At 33.7% G+C, this 18,222-nt stretch overlaps 1 long non-coding RNA gene across 1 annotated transcript in view; it reads left to right on the top strand.

The window, feature by feature from the left end:
• Positions 1-17,392, top strand: part of LOC149788729 (uncharacterized) — a 33,613-nt gene extending 16,221 nt beyond the window's left edge. The window contains exons 2-4 of the long non-coding RNA XR_016424424.1: positions 14,123-14,149; positions 14,728-14,754; positions 16,529-17,392. This is a non-coding gene — a long non-coding RNA (uncharacterized LOC149788729). The remainder of the gene's footprint in view (positions 1-14,122; positions 14,150-14,727; positions 14,755-16,528) is intronic.
• Positions 17,393-18,222: the final 830 nt, after the last annotated feature.

The following is an 18,222-nucleotide window of genomic DNA, read 5'->3' as shown; positions in this document are numbered from 1 at the left end:
GTGATCACTCTGTTTGTAAGATCATTGTAAATAACTTCTTAGCAGCGGGGGGGGGGGGCAATGACATCGACGCGGTCGTCGCTGTGTTTACCGGACGCTGATGACGCTGGGATCGACGCGCAGAAAAGTGTATTAAACCAAATGACGTCACCGTCGTGTAGGATGGACCGTCGTCGTTTTTTTTTTACCAGGCGCTGACTACACCGGATCCGCTGAGTGCAGAAATATTAATTAAGCAAAATAACGATTGGACAAAATGTCGGATTCGCCCCCCCCCCCCCGCTGCTGAACTTAAACATACTGAATAATATATAGAAAGATCCAAATATACCTCCCGATGTTATTCTGGATGTTGAAACATGTGAAAAACGCATACCGAAATGGGAATGGTATAGCTAATATATTTGAAACCTATTGATCTCTAATCATCATTCATATATGTTTCCGTTTTATAAAGGGTGTTGATATTTATTTTATATTGGCTATAAAAAGGACTCATATATGTGACAGTCTTATAAATCTGAAAATATAACAATTTGCCTTTACCGTTGGAATCAAAATGTTTTCTTATGCATGATTTTTAGGGCATCTATAAAATATTTCAAATGTGTCATTTTAACTAACCGTTTAGCCGCTCTTCAGGTCATAATTACTTTCGATTTTATCGGATAACCCTTTCCCTAAGCGTCCAAGAGAGACAGGGGGAAGGAAAGACCGAGAAATGGTTAAAAGATGCACTACAAAGAAAGCGTGACAGGAACATAAAATGATTAATTATATTGTTTGTTCGAAAGGGAAAAAAACAATACTATATCATTAAGGAAATATATTTCCTTTTTCAATCATAATGACAAAGATCACAACTTTGGTTTTCCAGCATCGTGTCTGCATTTGTTTAGTGAAGAAAGTTACTATGTAAAAGCACGAATAAATCATATGTTACTCTAAAGTACCTTCCACGTTCAATTCACGGTGAAGTTCTTTGTCATAGGTTATAGGGCTTCTTTTGAGAATCTTGGCTGTAAACAAAGCACACGTTCAGTAGGTCGCTTCTTTGACTGTATCCTGATCAGCATCTGTGTCTCATTAGTTACTGTGCACTGTCACCTCCCCGGCCTAGTCATGCCAAAGACTTACAAAAATGGTACTAACAGCTGCCTGGCATGGCTCTCAGCATTAAGAGGTTAGTGTTAGGACTGGTCGGCTTGATCTCAGGATAATGTGACTGGGTGGGACATCATGCTACATGTATGCGGCTTGATGCTCCAGTGTTACGCATCACTATAAATTGTGACACTGCAGATATCGTAGCGATATGACTGAACCATTGTTAAAGCTACTTTAAAATTCCAAATCAAACACACACACATACACACACACTGTCACCAAAATACACACAAAACTCCACACCATAACGCTCATATTATAATTAATAAACATTGACCTTGAAATCAATAACATTAATTTCTAAATCAATCTCTTTTATCACCACCAAAACGACAATGGAACATAACGCTCTTTAACTAGACCGGAAATACCTTCGTGAGCACTAAACGAGAAGTAATAATTGTGACCTTAACCCATATATCAGATAAAGACGCATTTGAACGAATTCGTTGAACAAATGAACGAATGCCCTGGATTGAACGTTGAACGAATGCCTTGGCTTTGACAACCGTGATTGCATATTATATGTGTTAATCCCCAAAAGTCTACCCCATAATCTGGAAGGTCAATAGAGCTTATAACATGCAAGATATTTCTTGAGGTATATTGCAATAATACCAAAACGAACGTTAAAATACTTAGGCAGCATAGAAAGGGTCAGAAAGGCAAGTTTGACTCTATAACCCTTTTCAGTGGTTCTGAGGGGATCGAGAACAACATGTATTGGTAAGGAATTGGGCGTGTTACAGGCAATTTATATCGTGGTCGGGATTCACTTACTGAGTTTAAAAGACGTATCATGAAAAGATAAATGTGATAACAGTTACACATGTTTCTAAGATTTTAATTTATGTGCCAATAACGACATTATAATGTGATATCCTGATTCTTATCTTTTGCCATTACATTTGGGCCACTTCCCTTGGATCCCTGGGATCTGGCTGAAGTTTGAAATCCATGCAAGCATGAATACTCTTACACCATCTGATTTTATCATGCTTAAAAACAAGTAAAAGAATACCCATTGGTCTCTGCTCATAATTTAGATGTTTGGGTCGACCTTGAACAGCAGGCTACAAGCATGATGTCACCAGAATAGTTTGGGAATGAAAATGAAAACGATGCGGGTATAATTTTAACAAAAACAACATTAGCAGACGTACTTTCATAAATACACGCATACACATACATACATACATACATACATACATACATACATACATACATGTATACATGCATACATACATACATACATACATACACGCATGCACATGCATACATACATACATACATGCATGCATACATACATGCTTACAAACATGCATGTATACATTCATACATACATACATACATATACATATACATACATACATACATACATACATACATACATATGTACTACTAAGCAATAAAAGTTGTTTTGTTTGTTAGATTTTCCTTCATGAGTACATGCTGTATATTTATATTTTGTTAGTGAACGAGATTAGAGTGCCCCTGTTCCTAAAATCGATGGGCAATTATTTCCACGTAGCTGACCCTGGTACACAAAAGAACATTGTCCATAAGACTTCGTTTTAACAGTTGTATCAATGAGAATGCTAGTGTCGGAACTGGAGCGTAAATTTATAGATGGAGTGTACACATAAGTGAGGTCAGATAGGTATATTGCACTGGAGCCAGTAAACGAAATGTAGGGTACACAACATCTGTTGTGCTTGATTCTATATCAAACAGGTAGCCATACCAGTTTACTTTTATTCTTATTATTCATTGTTCCTCTTTGAATACGGGTAATGGCTAATACGACCTTATGTCTATCCTACAATATTTCGGTTTATAGTATACTATATTATATTCTTTTCTATTCTATTATATTATTGTCACAATCTACAATAAGAGGGTTCAATGACTCAGATATTTAAGTACTACGATTTGGTACAGTATAGGAAACCGGATAACCCACAAGAGGGCACTAAAGTTGGATATGATTTATAAAGACGTATTCAATTCAATTCAACCCACGAAACAGTATGCCATTTAAATTTCTAAACATGGGACTTTTTATAGTACTTCCTTTTATGGGTTTCTCTCTCCCTCCCTTCCTTATCTGGAGAGAGAGAGAGAGAGAGAGAGAGAGAGAGAGAGAGAGAGAGAGAGGTTATGGCTGTTTGAATAAGTCTGTATCTTTTCTTTAGCCTTCTCATTTCCTTTACTTATATCGTGGCCCATTTTTAATTTACTGTAATTCTAACACGTACTTCAGTCCTTAGTGTTTGTTGTGAATTTGAACAGTTCTCCAGAGAAGACTGTGGTTATGCGGGTCGTTGGTTCACATGAGTATAATACAGGACAGTAAAGCATGTCAAGGTCACATGAGTATAATACAGGATGGTTTAGTCAAGTTCATCCGCTACTGTGAGTGTCATATTTACTGCATATGTCATTTCAGACTTTCCTTAAGTAAAGCATGTCAAGGTCAGTAGTATTTACCAGAAGCATACCAAGGAATAAGTTATATGCATCAAAATAATTCGCTGAGTTTAATTCCAATTGGATTTATTCGTTATGTCTATGTGCCTTGAACGTGTTTTATTTATATGCTAAAGGTAATCAACTCAGCTGGAGACTCTCCATGTATATTGAATATATTTTATTTTTGGACTCGAATTTCTAACGGTCAGTGATTCGGGAAGCGATATTTATTGGGTGGGTTCTCGTACAGATGGTTTATTGGTTACATTGCTTGGTGGGGTATTTTTATATTTCATTTGAAATGTTGTATCTTCTAGGAATCTCGTTCAAGGAAGGCGATATACCTTTGGATAATAATAGGGCTTTTTGGGTTTGGGTTTGGACTAACTGTCTTTCAATACATACATACATACATACACTTATGTATATATATATATATATATATATATATATATATATATATATACATTTCATATTTTGATAACCGCTCCGGTCGCCTCGTGGTTAGAGCATCCGCCTCGGATGCGGGAGGTCGTGGGTTCGATACCAAAGACTTACAAAAATGGTACTAACAACTGCGCTCACTATTAAGAGGTTAGTGTAAGGACTGGTCGGTATGGTGTCAGGATAATGTGACTGGGTGGAGCATCATTCTACATGTCTGCGGCATGATGCCCCAGTGCTAGACATCATTGTAAACTGCCACACTGCCGATATCGTAACGGTATGGATGAAAAATTGTTAAAGCTACGTTACAAATCCAAATCGCTCACACACATACTCATAATTTGGTATCTTAACATTTTGAGAATGAGCTATATATATATATTGAGAGAGAGAAAGAGAGCGAGGGAGAGAGAGAGAGAAAGGCTTTGTATCCTTTAAAGGTCTATTTGAAGGCTTGTAAGTGTATTTAAATACATGCCAATTGTTGACATAACGCATCAGAAGTTAATCAAGTGAAAGAATGTACCACAATAGCCGGTCTGATGTCATCCTGATTGGCCGACCTATGTAAAATTCTCAGAAAGAAATTGGGAGTTTCCTAAGTGTTAAATTTGGAAGCAAATGATCTTTATTATATTCCATTTGTATGGGCAATTAACATGTTTTGCTGTTTGTAAAGTATGTGGATATATCTTTTCATAGCTGTATCAATAGGGTTTAGCTATCCAATGGTGTCATTATTTTCATAGACATTTACACTGCAATACATATTTGTTCTTTAAATTCAATTTGTATGACTGCGTTTACCTTTACTTACAGTGATACATTTTTGAGGTGAAATTAGGGTTTTGGAAATATATGGACCATTTTCATATTTATTCCTAATTCGGAACGGAAAACCGCAAAGTATTCCAGAAAAAATCCGTTCCATTACATGGATATGGTCAAATGTTGGACTACAAATGGAAAAAGGCATGAAAATGAAATTATTATTTATGTACTTTTTTGGGAGGGTGTATATAGGACTTTTCTTTTCCTACGTTAACACGGGCTATATTTCATCCTGTGATACTAAAAACCTGACATTATGAACGAGTGGAGAAGCCTCCATGTAATATATATCCTTTTGTTGCCTCAAGATGAAGTATGTCTGGTATTAACGTACGTAAAGAAGCTTCTCTGTCTACTATATATCAAAGTTGTTCCAGAATCGACGTTTAGAAGACAGATTAAGCTCACTCTTCGGCACAACAATCTTACCACACCCCGTTTTCGTAAGTACACCTCACTATCAAATGTTGATCATAGAAAATATACGTGGCGTAAGAAAGCGGTAGGATTGGGTTGATCAAACCTCTCGCACTAAATTATAGTTGTTTTGTAAACTATTGGACCTTATGTGAAGATAATGCAAGTATGATTCAGCAATGAATCACAGCTGGGTTGTCATTGTTGTCAAGGAAGTAACGAAACAACTTTAGAGAGTCGCGAACGGCGTCTGGTCTAATTTATTTTTCAAAAAACAATTCCATGTCAGAAATGTAAGGCAGTTTCTATTTATTTGTTCTAAGTCACCACACGTTTTTTTGCAGCAGGTACAACTTGTCTTCATACACAATCAAGCTTCGCCTGGCATGATGGGTATTTTTATATTTTCACTTGCGAAAATATGCCGATACATTTTTCACATGTGAACATATAGGAATAAAAGTTTTGAAAATTAGTTTTCCAATAAGTCTCGATTCATAGCACAGCGGTAGCACATTTACTTCACAAATCAGCGGTCTTTGGTTCTTTCCCTGGTACCAGCATGCGCGAGGATTAATTGGTTTCCTATCCGGGCGCGACGTTTATCAACTGCTTTCCGTTTCCACCACCTCAAAAAACCACAGTACGTGAATTCAGAGCCGCCGTCGAAACTGATTAGTACACGTTGTAAGAATAAACCTTGTTCAAATAAATAAAGTTTAATGTATAATGGTTCAAAGAAAATATAGGTATATAGTTCTTGGCATATTCTTTAAAAGATTATTTAAAATAAAAACATGCCTATAATTTGTTTTTGCGAAGATGGATATTTTAAATTTATTGATATTTCCATGAAGACCAAGTTCGAAAATTCTCTGTCATGGGTATGGTACGTTAGGCTATATGATTTCATTAAGACAATTTGGTAGTTAAAACTTATGTGCCTGTCGTGCAAATTAAGTTGTATTTATTAAATTGTTTTTTGACAAATCATTTGCAGTATTTGCTTGTGTACTACCTCGTTCCACACTCACGTGTGATCAGTTAAGTGCAATAATACCTTATAACGATAAGATTAATGCCTTTATTCCGAGAACAGACTAATATAGGCGTAATGAAGGAATGAATAAGTCTTAATGTTGCCTCAGTCTTTAAACGTTTTGATGACTGTTGTGGACACATCGCGGTCTTTAGAAGTTTGATGACTGAGTTTGTCATATGTCAAAGCTTTGATGACTGAATTTGGTCATATGTCAATTATTCTAATGACCTAAATGAAAACTTAGATTTTTGGGGGTGCTTTTTCTTACGATTTTCCCATATGCTGTATTTTTATAATCTATCGAATTGTATCGTTATAATAAGCGTCTATTGTCAGGTCTTGTTATCGTATTTTACCATCGTCTTTTCATCAAACTCGTAAATCACCAGCATCAATTTGAAGACAAGAAAAAGTCGACCTACCTACGTAGCTGCAAAAATATGAAATCACGCTTTATAGCATTGCTAACGGACTTACAATGCTGAAAATTGAGAATATGTATTATAAAACAATTACTTTCTTGGCACAGACACATAGTATATATATATATATATATATATATATATATATATATATATATATATATATATATATATATATATATAATGCAGTCGTTCACATTGTTTCAGTTTACAACAGAGGTGTGGTTGTTGTAATCATTAGTCTACTCCTGCTATCAATGTCATCGTATTCCAAGTATGAACTTAAATAGCATTAACACAAGGAATACGAGGAGTGGCAATGCCATATCTGTAGTAAAATGTAGCTCTACTACTAGTTAAACTGGTTTTGTCCCAATTTTGTGTTTGATTGTGTGTGTTGGAATTTTCTTTGTATTGCCTTGTTTAGAGAACTCTCCATTATGTGCGTCCGACAAATAATTTGTTTCCATATCGGTACACAGTACACTATTCAAATTGGGCAATTATAATACCTATTATTGTGAAGTGCGACTAATATTGTGACACTAATTTCTGATTTGTAATCAATCTGTCCGAATGATTTAATAAACGCTGTGTGCCAACATATACATCCTTTTCTTCGCCTGACTTTATGCATGTAATTTTTGTATAAATATGATAACTCCTAAGGTAGTAACGTGTAGCATTCTGGATAGGTTTCCATGGTACCTGTCAAACAGTGAATATGCAGACTTGGTCACAAGAACTTGTAATTTTGCGTTAGCAATAAAGATTACATATAATTTGGAAATGTGTCCTGAGAAAAAATAATTGAAGCAGAATATTTCGGGCAAACCGTTTTATATCTCTAACGATAACATATTTGAAACTTTGTAGCAAAATCTGAGTTTCGAGCTTTTATTTTATTTAAATTCATTTCCTAATCACCATAAAATTGCCAGATACACATGAACATAGGTCGATGAAATTAAAGTATTTCGCTTTATTTCTTAATTTCATGCCATTATTACACAAATCTTCTATCATAAGTGCTGAAGTTCATTTGATTCCTTACAAAACATAGACTTATTTCAGGTTGAATTTATTTAGTAAAAACTAACTATGCAAAACAACATAGTTCTAATAGTAATTCTGATTGGCATACATAACTTGCGCACGAATTTCTGAAACTTTAGAATTTACTTCAAACATTTTCCAAGGTATAATTTATATTTTCACCTTCATAAAGCAAGATTCATTCTAGGGTAACACTGATTTCATATAAATCAAACACATTAGAAATGTACATGCATGCTATTAGATTTTATGATAGACTATATGCAGTAACATATTTAATAATATCTAACAACATTGTTAGTAAAATTCAAAATTAAGTATTAAATGTACGGCTTTATATTCTTCGTCATTTGCATACGTATGAATATATAAAAACACATTTCGAATAGATTTTTTAACTAATCTAAAAGAAAATGATTTCGCATCAGTATGCACATATTATAAAGAAATAATTTGTAATATAGACAGCACCGGTGGCATACAATAGTTTGAGCGTCCGCCCTGTAAGCGGGAGGTCGCAGGTTCGAGTCCTGGTCGAGTCATACCAACGACTTTATAAATAATGTACTATCAGCAACTACCTCGCTTTGTGCTGAGCATAAGAGGCTTTTCGTAGGACTAGTAGGCCTGGTATCAGGATAATGTGGCTGGGTGGGTGACGATGCTACATGTCTGCTGCATGATGGCCCATTGCTAAACATTACTATAAACTGCCACTGCAGACATCGTAACAACCAAAATCACACACACACATACACACACACACATTTGTGTCAGCAGTTACAGCAGAAGTAAGACTAGCGGGTAATAATTTAAACATAAACATCAGGACTAGTATAGTAACAGCAGCAGCAACAATAGCAACATCAGTAGTATTTGTAGTAGCACCAGACGTAGAAGTGAGAGTAGTGTTAGAGAAGTAAACGGTACAAGTAGGACCATATTTAGATGAAGACGTTTAAATTGCTGTCAACAAAGAATATGTTGAGCAGATCCTACAAAATGTGAATAGTTGTTATGAGTCGAGTGACGTTATAAAACATCGCGCGGCTAGCTTCAAACAACATTTTCTAGGAAGGTGATAAAAGTGTCTACCGTCGAAGAAGACTCACCAAGTAAAATTCATACCTGACGTTAGCTCTGTAAGTAATGATTATATAAAATTCGACGGGAAATCGACCAGAACCGGGACTGGTTTCACTTTTCATTCTTTTTTAGGTTACATCAATCCCCTAGAATTGAAAAATTATCTTTTCATGCGCAATATCTGTAACTGGTAATTTGCCAATTTAACTAACATTCACATCCTATTTTTGAATGTGTTGAAACCTGTTAATGAGAGCCATGCTTAGTTAGTTAATGTCTTCAATCGGCGCTTTTACTTCAGATCCCACGTTTTGTTGTTTATAAAGGCTATCATGGCTTCAGAATGTTATGCATTTCATGAATGTAGGGCCGGAAAATCAATATAGAGGAAGTATGCCCATCTAGTCCATGTCTTTATCGTCGGCTTCTTTCACAAATAAGCAATCTTGTTTCTCATATTTTCATTTTTTTTATCTGAGGCCTATTAGATATTTTCGCATTATGTTGTCTCAAATATTGTTCACTGTGACTTGCCTTCTTCATTGACTTATATGCCAGATACATAGCTTTATTGAGTTCATCTTTCAAGTTCATATTTTCAGTGCTTTCAGTTTCCATGTTTTAATTCAATTGTTCATTGTCTAACCCAGGTATCCGTATTATTTCTTGAAAAGCTTTACTCCCGTTTGTTAATTCTGTTTCCATTTCTCTTTTCAACTTGGGTTAAATTGTAACGAATAATCGATCGCACTCTACCCAATTCCTCTCTTTATACCAGTAAATTACTGCAACGTTTGTAACTTCCCAATTCAGACTTAGTTTAGTATGTTTTAGGTCATTCTTTATCTGGCTAACGACACTCTGTTTGTCATTGTCAATAATTATATATCCTTAGTATTGTATTCCACTGGATTGGGAATCAGCTGAGGAATGTCGGAACGGTTTCGTAGTATTGCGCCAGATTTTAGTATTGGAGTCGCAATGAACATGATTATTTCCTCAGCGGCGGTCAGTGATTTATTCTACTGATAATCGGAGATATCAATGCCCATAGCACAAATGTACGATAACGTGGTCATCTCAGATTTGTAAAGTATGTCCCCCAATATTAGATACCTATTTACTCTTGTTTATCCTTAGAATGCAAATTCAAGATCTTCTTCCTATATTATATATTCCCAAGAAATGTTGAGAAGGAAGAAGCAACAATCACATTCTGACATGTTTAGTTTAAATCACTTTATCACACTGTACTGAATAGAAAAAAGACACATAGCAACTGAGATAAATGTAAACAAGCATGTTGTTTGTGCTTAATTTCATCCCAGTCAACATCATCTTCATCTTCTTCTTCGATTATATACTATCAAATAATTTCTCACTTGTTATTAGCATACACATGTGCTTCAGTTTGTTTTTAATTGACTCTATGTCAGTTTATGAGTATTATGATAGCTATATTAAGTTTTAGATGTCTTATTTTAAAGGCCATATATGTTCTTTTATCATCCAAGAGCATATGAAATTAGAGATACAGATATAAAAAAACATGTCTGTACAACACATCATAACGTGGTAAAATGTTTCTCAAAGAAGCTAGAATATGATTCTGTGGAAGGTAATCATTGCACATTGTTGACAATGCAAATTAATCAAGACTACAACCTTATTATTTCAGGGAATGGGATGTGCGGTAAATTTGCATATTTCTTTCTCTCATTATTTCCTAATAAATTTACGTTATCACCCATGCATCATAATAAACCCCCATCTATTATATATCATGTGATATTAGAACTTATCTAAATTTGTGTTGTTTCTCACAGAGGGCCAAGTAAAGCAAAATACACTTTCATTTGCCCGGACTGAAAGCCATTGTTTCCCCTATTTCTAAAGACTTGAAAATCTGTCGCTTTCAACACAATGGTTTTTGACTGCGCATGTACTCTAATAATTTTCTTCTCAAATTGCTAAATCCCTTACAAGACTACCTTCAGAGAATCCCCTATATTAAAAACTAGGTGGTCAATTTAAAGAGCACAGTACTTCATATCATAAAGTATTGTGAATACTAAACATTATGACATCTATTTCTGGAAACTGCTAAATCATTCACCTTTAGAGATATCTTTAAAATGCCCACTCCCATAATCACAAATAATGAACACAACATAACAAAGCTATACACTGAGACGTCAGCAACGTTACTGCCGTATTCAATACGTTTATTACTTAACAGGCTTGGAAATATCACTCGTTCCCATGCAAAAATCATATTTATCGTCATACACCACAACTGATCACTCCAATACAATCATCCACCAGTCTGATCTTTTATATAGAAACATGATTATATATCTGATACAGAATCAATGGAGCCGCCACTCTCCATCAAACTAACGCTAAAGCATAATCACTCATCGCCTAAGTATGAAATACAGGTAAAGACGGATGAAAACTGGCGTCAAAGCTAATCATGCATAACTTTGGCTTGAATGGACTATCACGACAGTTGTTGACATGCATAAGGTAATTCGACCTTTCAGGCACATTAGGATCTTCTCAAACAAGCTGAATAGAAATAAAGAAAATGACGATCACAGCAAAGTAACTCCGATCTATTATTACTTGGTGGACATTCAAGCATCATTGTAACTTCTCTCAGCTATGACAAGCAAAATACACATTTCCGATGTGAACTCATGACACTGAACAAGTTGTGGATAAATAATGATAAAACATAAAATTTACACGTCACGACGAACACTGTCACCTTGGAATTAACACTCCTATTACACCAACATGTACTGAACATAAAGCGCGGCTGCATATTTTGAGCTGCGTCGCATCAGTTCCATTCTCAATCTAGACTGGACTATTGTAATTAATTTATATCCCATTCGTTTCAGTATCTACAACGAATACTTGAAAAGGTTGAAAACTTGGATCCTCAGATTATCTTTAAAGTAGGCAGAAGTGACCACACATCTTCCCATCTCTTGACCTTCAATGGCTACCAATTTGACCAAGAATCAGACACAAAAATCTGTCCACTATCCTACATTTCGTTGACAGGTCCAGTCTATAATATCTAATACATCAATCTGATCCCACCAATGTATACGCTCCCTGCATGCTCATTGTTCGCACTGTTAAAACCAAATCATACAGACAACGTTGTTGTGTGCACAGGAGCAGGCTACGTGTTACGAATTGCTCATAGATCTCATTCTTGACTGCTTTTAAAGGTCACCTATTTCAATTAGAAGATTAGGCCTAAAATCGTAGTAATGCTTACTTCCTTAATTATTGTCAGAATGGTCATCGTTTGCAATTTATTAATGTTTGTTTTAGTCATCTTGTTTTTATGTATTTGTATGTGTAATCTGATAGTGTAAAGCGCAGGGCTTCTAAAGACTAGGCGTTGTCATAAGTCCATATTATTATTATTATTATTATTATTGGAAGCAAGGGTATTGATATTAGTATTAGTAATACTAGTGTCATTAATAACATTATTATTATGTTTAGTTGCAATAGTAATAATAATAAACAAACATCATACCAGGTTTTTGGTTCCCTTTAGTGGTTTAATTGTTTGCCTACATTAACATTTAATATTCTTTAATAAAGAACAGTAGAAAACAGCTCTAAATGGAGGGAGATTGTCGCGGTCATCTGTGACGTACCCATTCTTACGTTACGTGTTTAGGCTCGAATAAATAGCGACACAAGAAAGAGCGAAAACAACAAGCTTTGAAATACGTTTTAACAAATTATTTATTTCCCTGGAAAAATAATGTAAAAATAAAAAATAAGAACTTACGGTTTTACGAATCAAATATAAAAAGTAATCCAAGAATAATCCAAGAATAAAATTTTAGAAGTTCTAATAATAAAATGGTCAAATGATTTCAAGTTCGAGTCCCGACGACGAATCCAAGATGGAAGGCGATGGCGTATGCTGGAGCATATTCAATGATGTTGTCTACAGTTTCTTGTGGAAACAAAAGAAATAATCCATTGCTTAAATTAACGAAATTTTCTTTGTTCAATGATTTTGTATAAGCACTCAAAATATTTTCAGAGAAACAAATTAATATTTTTTAATCCAAATAATCTAAATAAACTCTAAAATGCTATTCCTAAAATGACACAATAAAAGAAACACCTTTACGTCCCAGTGTTTAGAATCCAAACTTAGATTATTTCTCTAAAACGATGGTTTAAAACTTGAATACAGCGTCGGACAGATGCGTGGATAAAGGTCACGTGATCATGTTTACATATGACAAATTCACGTAGTCTCTGTATGTCCTTGATAAGAACCAAACATTTTAATCCCAGAATAAATAAAAGTTTACTTTCAAGTCGAGGGTCACTTATTCACCACAGCCTCGAGCTCAGGCTTATTATTCCCACAAAAAAAATTAAACTTGCCCTGTGACTGTTACTAATTTTGCATTAAAGTCGGGAATCAGGTCAGCCTTATGTGTTTAAAAAAGTGAACAGTCAAGGCCAAACTATTTTCTTGGAAAGTATCGAGTTCCTGCTAAACGAAACTACATTATTTTGACATATAATGAAATTAAAAAAAAAGATTTAAAAATTCATCAAACAATTAAATCAGATATAAATTAAATTAAATATACATAACACCATGACTACCCAGGTTATGGGAGCAATGTAAAATGATAAACATTTAACCTTTATTTTAGCAGATCTTTCTCATCGAAAAAGCTTCTCTCAACGTACAATACAGAGCAATGATACATTATTGAAGTTTTAAATTATTGATTTAATATTAGAATGTTGAATTTAAAGTCAAATATAAGCTTTGACCATGTGCACAATCGTTGAAAGATCTAGGCCACGAAATCAGATCCAGCGTTACAGCCTGTCGAACACATAATACATTAGTACAACTGAAAATCAATCACAGTCACAAACAAGAAAACGCACACACACTCACACACACATCTCTCTCTGTCTATATATATATATATATATATATATATATATATATATATATATATATATATATATATATATATATATATATATATATATATATATATATATATATATATATATATTCGTTATTATACCACAGCCTGCAATATCTGAGTAGATATCTTAGTAATGCCAGACTCATCTCTACATTTATTTTCCTTTTTCATAGGGAGGGATAGAGACTGTGATTCTTGACGTAAGTATATTTCGAAACAATGCAAATTAGAAAATGAGATAAAGACCTAGACCTGTTGAGAAATATAAAATATCTAATGAATTAAAACGAGGCGGGAAACATTATGTTGCGTTTGCCTTAGGTTTGGTTTACTTACATAAACAAAATAAAGTTTAAACATAGGAACAAATGTTAGATGTAATTAAAAATTGTCACACTTCTCCCTCTAGTTGCATTTTGTTTTACTTTTTCATACGTTTTTTAAGGACGTTTTTGCTTGAACCTACTACACGCAACACTAATACATTGTTGAAAATTTCAGACTATAGGTATCATAAGAGAGGATTCAGACTACAAGAAAATGTACTGCACATACGCACACGCTCACATATATATAGTTATATAATGTTTTTAAGTCTGAGTGTTGGAGTTTCTATGTATATGCGGTATTTATGTACATTCATATATATATATATATATATATATATATATATATATATATATATATATATATATATATATATAGAGAGAGAGAGAGAGAGAGAGAGAGAGAGAGAGAGAGAGAGATTCATTTCTACACTGAGATTCTTATTTTACAGGCCGCTGCAGTACAGGTGGCAGATGCTGTGAGTACATTTGGAACAATGCACATAAATAAACGATACAAGTGTTAAAACAGTTATTAAATATAAAATATTTCTTGAATCAGAGAATAACTAAATAAAGTGTTGTTTCATGTTGTTTCGACACTGAAACATGATTTCCTCTCCTAATATCAGGTTATAACATATGTCTTCAAGAATTGTACCACCTGTGTTGAAATGATATAAATCAACCAGCAGGAGAATAAATCGCAGAATATATATATATATATATATATATATATATATATATATATATATATATATATATATATATATATATATATATATATATATATAATTTGCTTTTCACAGGTTGTAGAAAGAGCTACAAGACGGATGAGTACATTTAGAAACACTATGCACCGATAAATGGGATAGATTCTTAATCAGTTTATATATATATATATATATATATATATATATATGTATATATATATATAAAGTAGTTTACATAATTTACAAAGAAAGTGACGAAATTACATTTAAATCATTTTGAACAAGATAACGTCACACTGCTCTGCCCTAAACAACAATCATCAATCATTAGTAGAGTCAGGGGATAAATCGTTGACTCAATGAACTAGTCAATGTTTCAATGTAGGTCTCATTGTACATTATACTAATCTGTTTATATATGAAACTTCAGTTATTTTATTAATATCATTCTTTTTGTACCTTTTGCGGTACGGAAATGTTGTATATTTTGAAACGAAACCAAATTTGTTTTTTATGGTTTCTTTCAAACAAGCTTAATTTTAATCTTGAAACTTAAAGTTATAGCAATTGGCTGCAAATTACATAGAACGTTAACATGACGATTACGTGAAGTGTCGTTATGTCTAAATTACTTTGAACGTTAACATTACTATTACGTGGAGTGTAATTATGTCTACTTGCTATATAGTTACCTTTTGAATATAAATTTAAATATTTTTCTCTTAGGTAGTGAACGAAATATTTGATGATCCGTATGATAGGGTACGTTTGCATCTTTTTTAGATCTCCTTTGGTTATTAGCGACAGCAATGTAATGCAATATCCATTACCATGGATACATATATGCACAACAAAAGGGAAAAGCATAATTATAATAGGAATTAAATGGTAAAATTCGATTGTTGCTACTTTATGTCATTATTTATCACATTCCAGTTGGATTCATCTTGTAGGGCAGTTGATGCTTTAGCCTTTAAATGCATTAAGTTGAAATCAGCGAAAAGGATTTTCCTGTAAAAATCAGTTTTGGTAGCATGAGCACTAAAACGTACGTGAGTGACTGTTAAAAGGTTTCAAATGTAGACTCCATTGCATGAAATATATGTATTCTTATCAACACTGCCAAAATGAAACACATAGAAATGGATATGATTTTAATTCATTCTCAGCATGCATTTGGGTGTGTTCGATTAGTCTTGCTTCAAAATTGATGTATTATCATGATAACAGTGCTAAATGTACGAATCGTTCACTATTCCATTGTGAACGATAGTCATTAATTAATAACGGATTCACATTATTTAATGCTATTAGTTTGGTATTGTTTTTATTTGTTCATCTTTTCTGTCTTATGTTTTTATGTTTGCCCTACGTTTGATAGCATTTCTCTTTTCCTAATAAATAGCGCATTTCACCTGAAATAAACATTTCACATGTAATTCACAGTGTGATTTGAAGATAACGTGGTTTAAATTTGCATTCCAAGTTGAAATTTTCAGACTCAGTAGATTGTATAGATTTTCTGTTGTTTTCATTCTAGAGATATGATAGAAGACCACAGGGCCATGGTTGATAGAAGAACACTGGGATATCGTTGATGATCTTAGAGACTCTATACCCTGAACTATTCGTGGATAGTTTCCAATTTTTCTTCTAACACAATTTATTAATCTTATATCAAATGCTCTCTAATTGTTTTTATAATTCCAATTGTTACCTAATATAGTTTGGTATTATAAAAGCTCTTTGGTGAAAATATTTTAAACAAGTCATTAGTGACAAAAGTACGTATGGACTTCAAATCGCTGTATATGTTCAGAATTATATTCATAACATAATATGTAAATATATTCATGAAAATTAAATTTAAATTCATCGATCAAAGGTATGCTGGTGCTACCTTTCATAATGGATGATCATTTTGGTTTATTTGTTGTACGACGCTATTTAGTAAAAGATGTATCAGAAGAAGTGAAAACTTGAAACTATAGTTATACAAACAATGAAACTAAACATTATATAGACGGAGCGGCCCATGGAGAAAGACCCTTGCATCTCTACCATGAAATTCGGACCACGGTTTATAGATGACATGGAATTATTGGTTGTTAATATTAAACTGGGAGCATTATTTAATGCTCTAAAACTACCCGAGAGGAGGCAAAGTGACACAGCGATTAGAGTGCAAGCGATCACAGCGATTAGTGAGCCTGCGATCACAGCCATTAGTGTGCCATGATCAGATAGATGTATGCTGTTTTGTAGAAATGTAGTAAAGCATCATTCATTACAAAAATATATAGTTCAATCTTATATAGTCCCCAAATCATTTGATATTCCAACAGTTATGCGTTTTGAAATATAGATTTAATGTGTTACGTTTCTTCGCTTTTCTCCATGATTGCATGAAACGTATATTTGCCTTTGGTAATTGACCGTAGCCTAAAATAAAGTTGATGGTGTGCGTGACTAAACGCATTGATTTTTGTAAACACAATAATGTTTTTCGTAATGTGAGTCAAGGACATTGGTATTCCTCCATAAAAACTGGGTTTACCTGTTGTGCCCCTTTTGCCTATTATAATTGTAATAATAATCTTTATCTTGCTGTCAATTTAGATTCTTCTAGTACTGATATTTTATTTCTCGTCCTAGATCTATTGTTGAGCCGTAATTTCTTATGTAAAAGGAATACGATTTTCTGAAACAAGTTTCAGAATTCTTTGGTTTGTAAATTTAAATTGACTTTGTTTTAATATTGCATAAGTACCAGGAGTTTGAACTTATTTGTGAAATCATCAACCTTTCACAATGTCATCTAAATTGGCAAAAGTCTTTTTGCATCAGTCGCAGAAACGGCTAGAGTCCTTAGAAACGGTTGGGATGCTATATTTATGACAAACAACATAGTCTCTCTAACGCGAGGGCTACTATAACGAAGCAAGAAACAAATATTATTTTTCTTCAATATTTCAAAGCATATTTTGTACAAAATTGCTATGGGTTTGACAAGTAAGATTATATTGTACTCTGACATGAAATTAATGGAATTGAAAATGAAACATGTTATGGAAATAGATCTAAGAAAACTTAAGATTTAGGAAGAAAAGAAGAGAGGTACATACAACTGGAAGAATAGAAAGAAGATAGATAATGCGGTTGCAGAAAGAGGAAAGACAGAAGCAAATACATTTACGGAAAGGAGAAAGACAAAAGCAGCTGTAGAAAGACTAA

The sequence above is a fragment of the Sinohyriopsis cumingii genome, chromosome 11 (assembly GCF_028554795.1).
Source record: "Sinohyriopsis cumingii isolate HCF-2022 chromosome 11, ASM2855479v2, whole genome shotgun sequence".
Classification (NCBI taxonomy): Eukaryota; Metazoa; Mollusca; class Bivalvia; order Unionida; family Unionidae; genus Sinohyriopsis; species Sinohyriopsis cumingii.
Note: the sequence above shows the minus strand (reverse complement) of the source record. Positions and strands in the feature narration are given on the sequence as shown.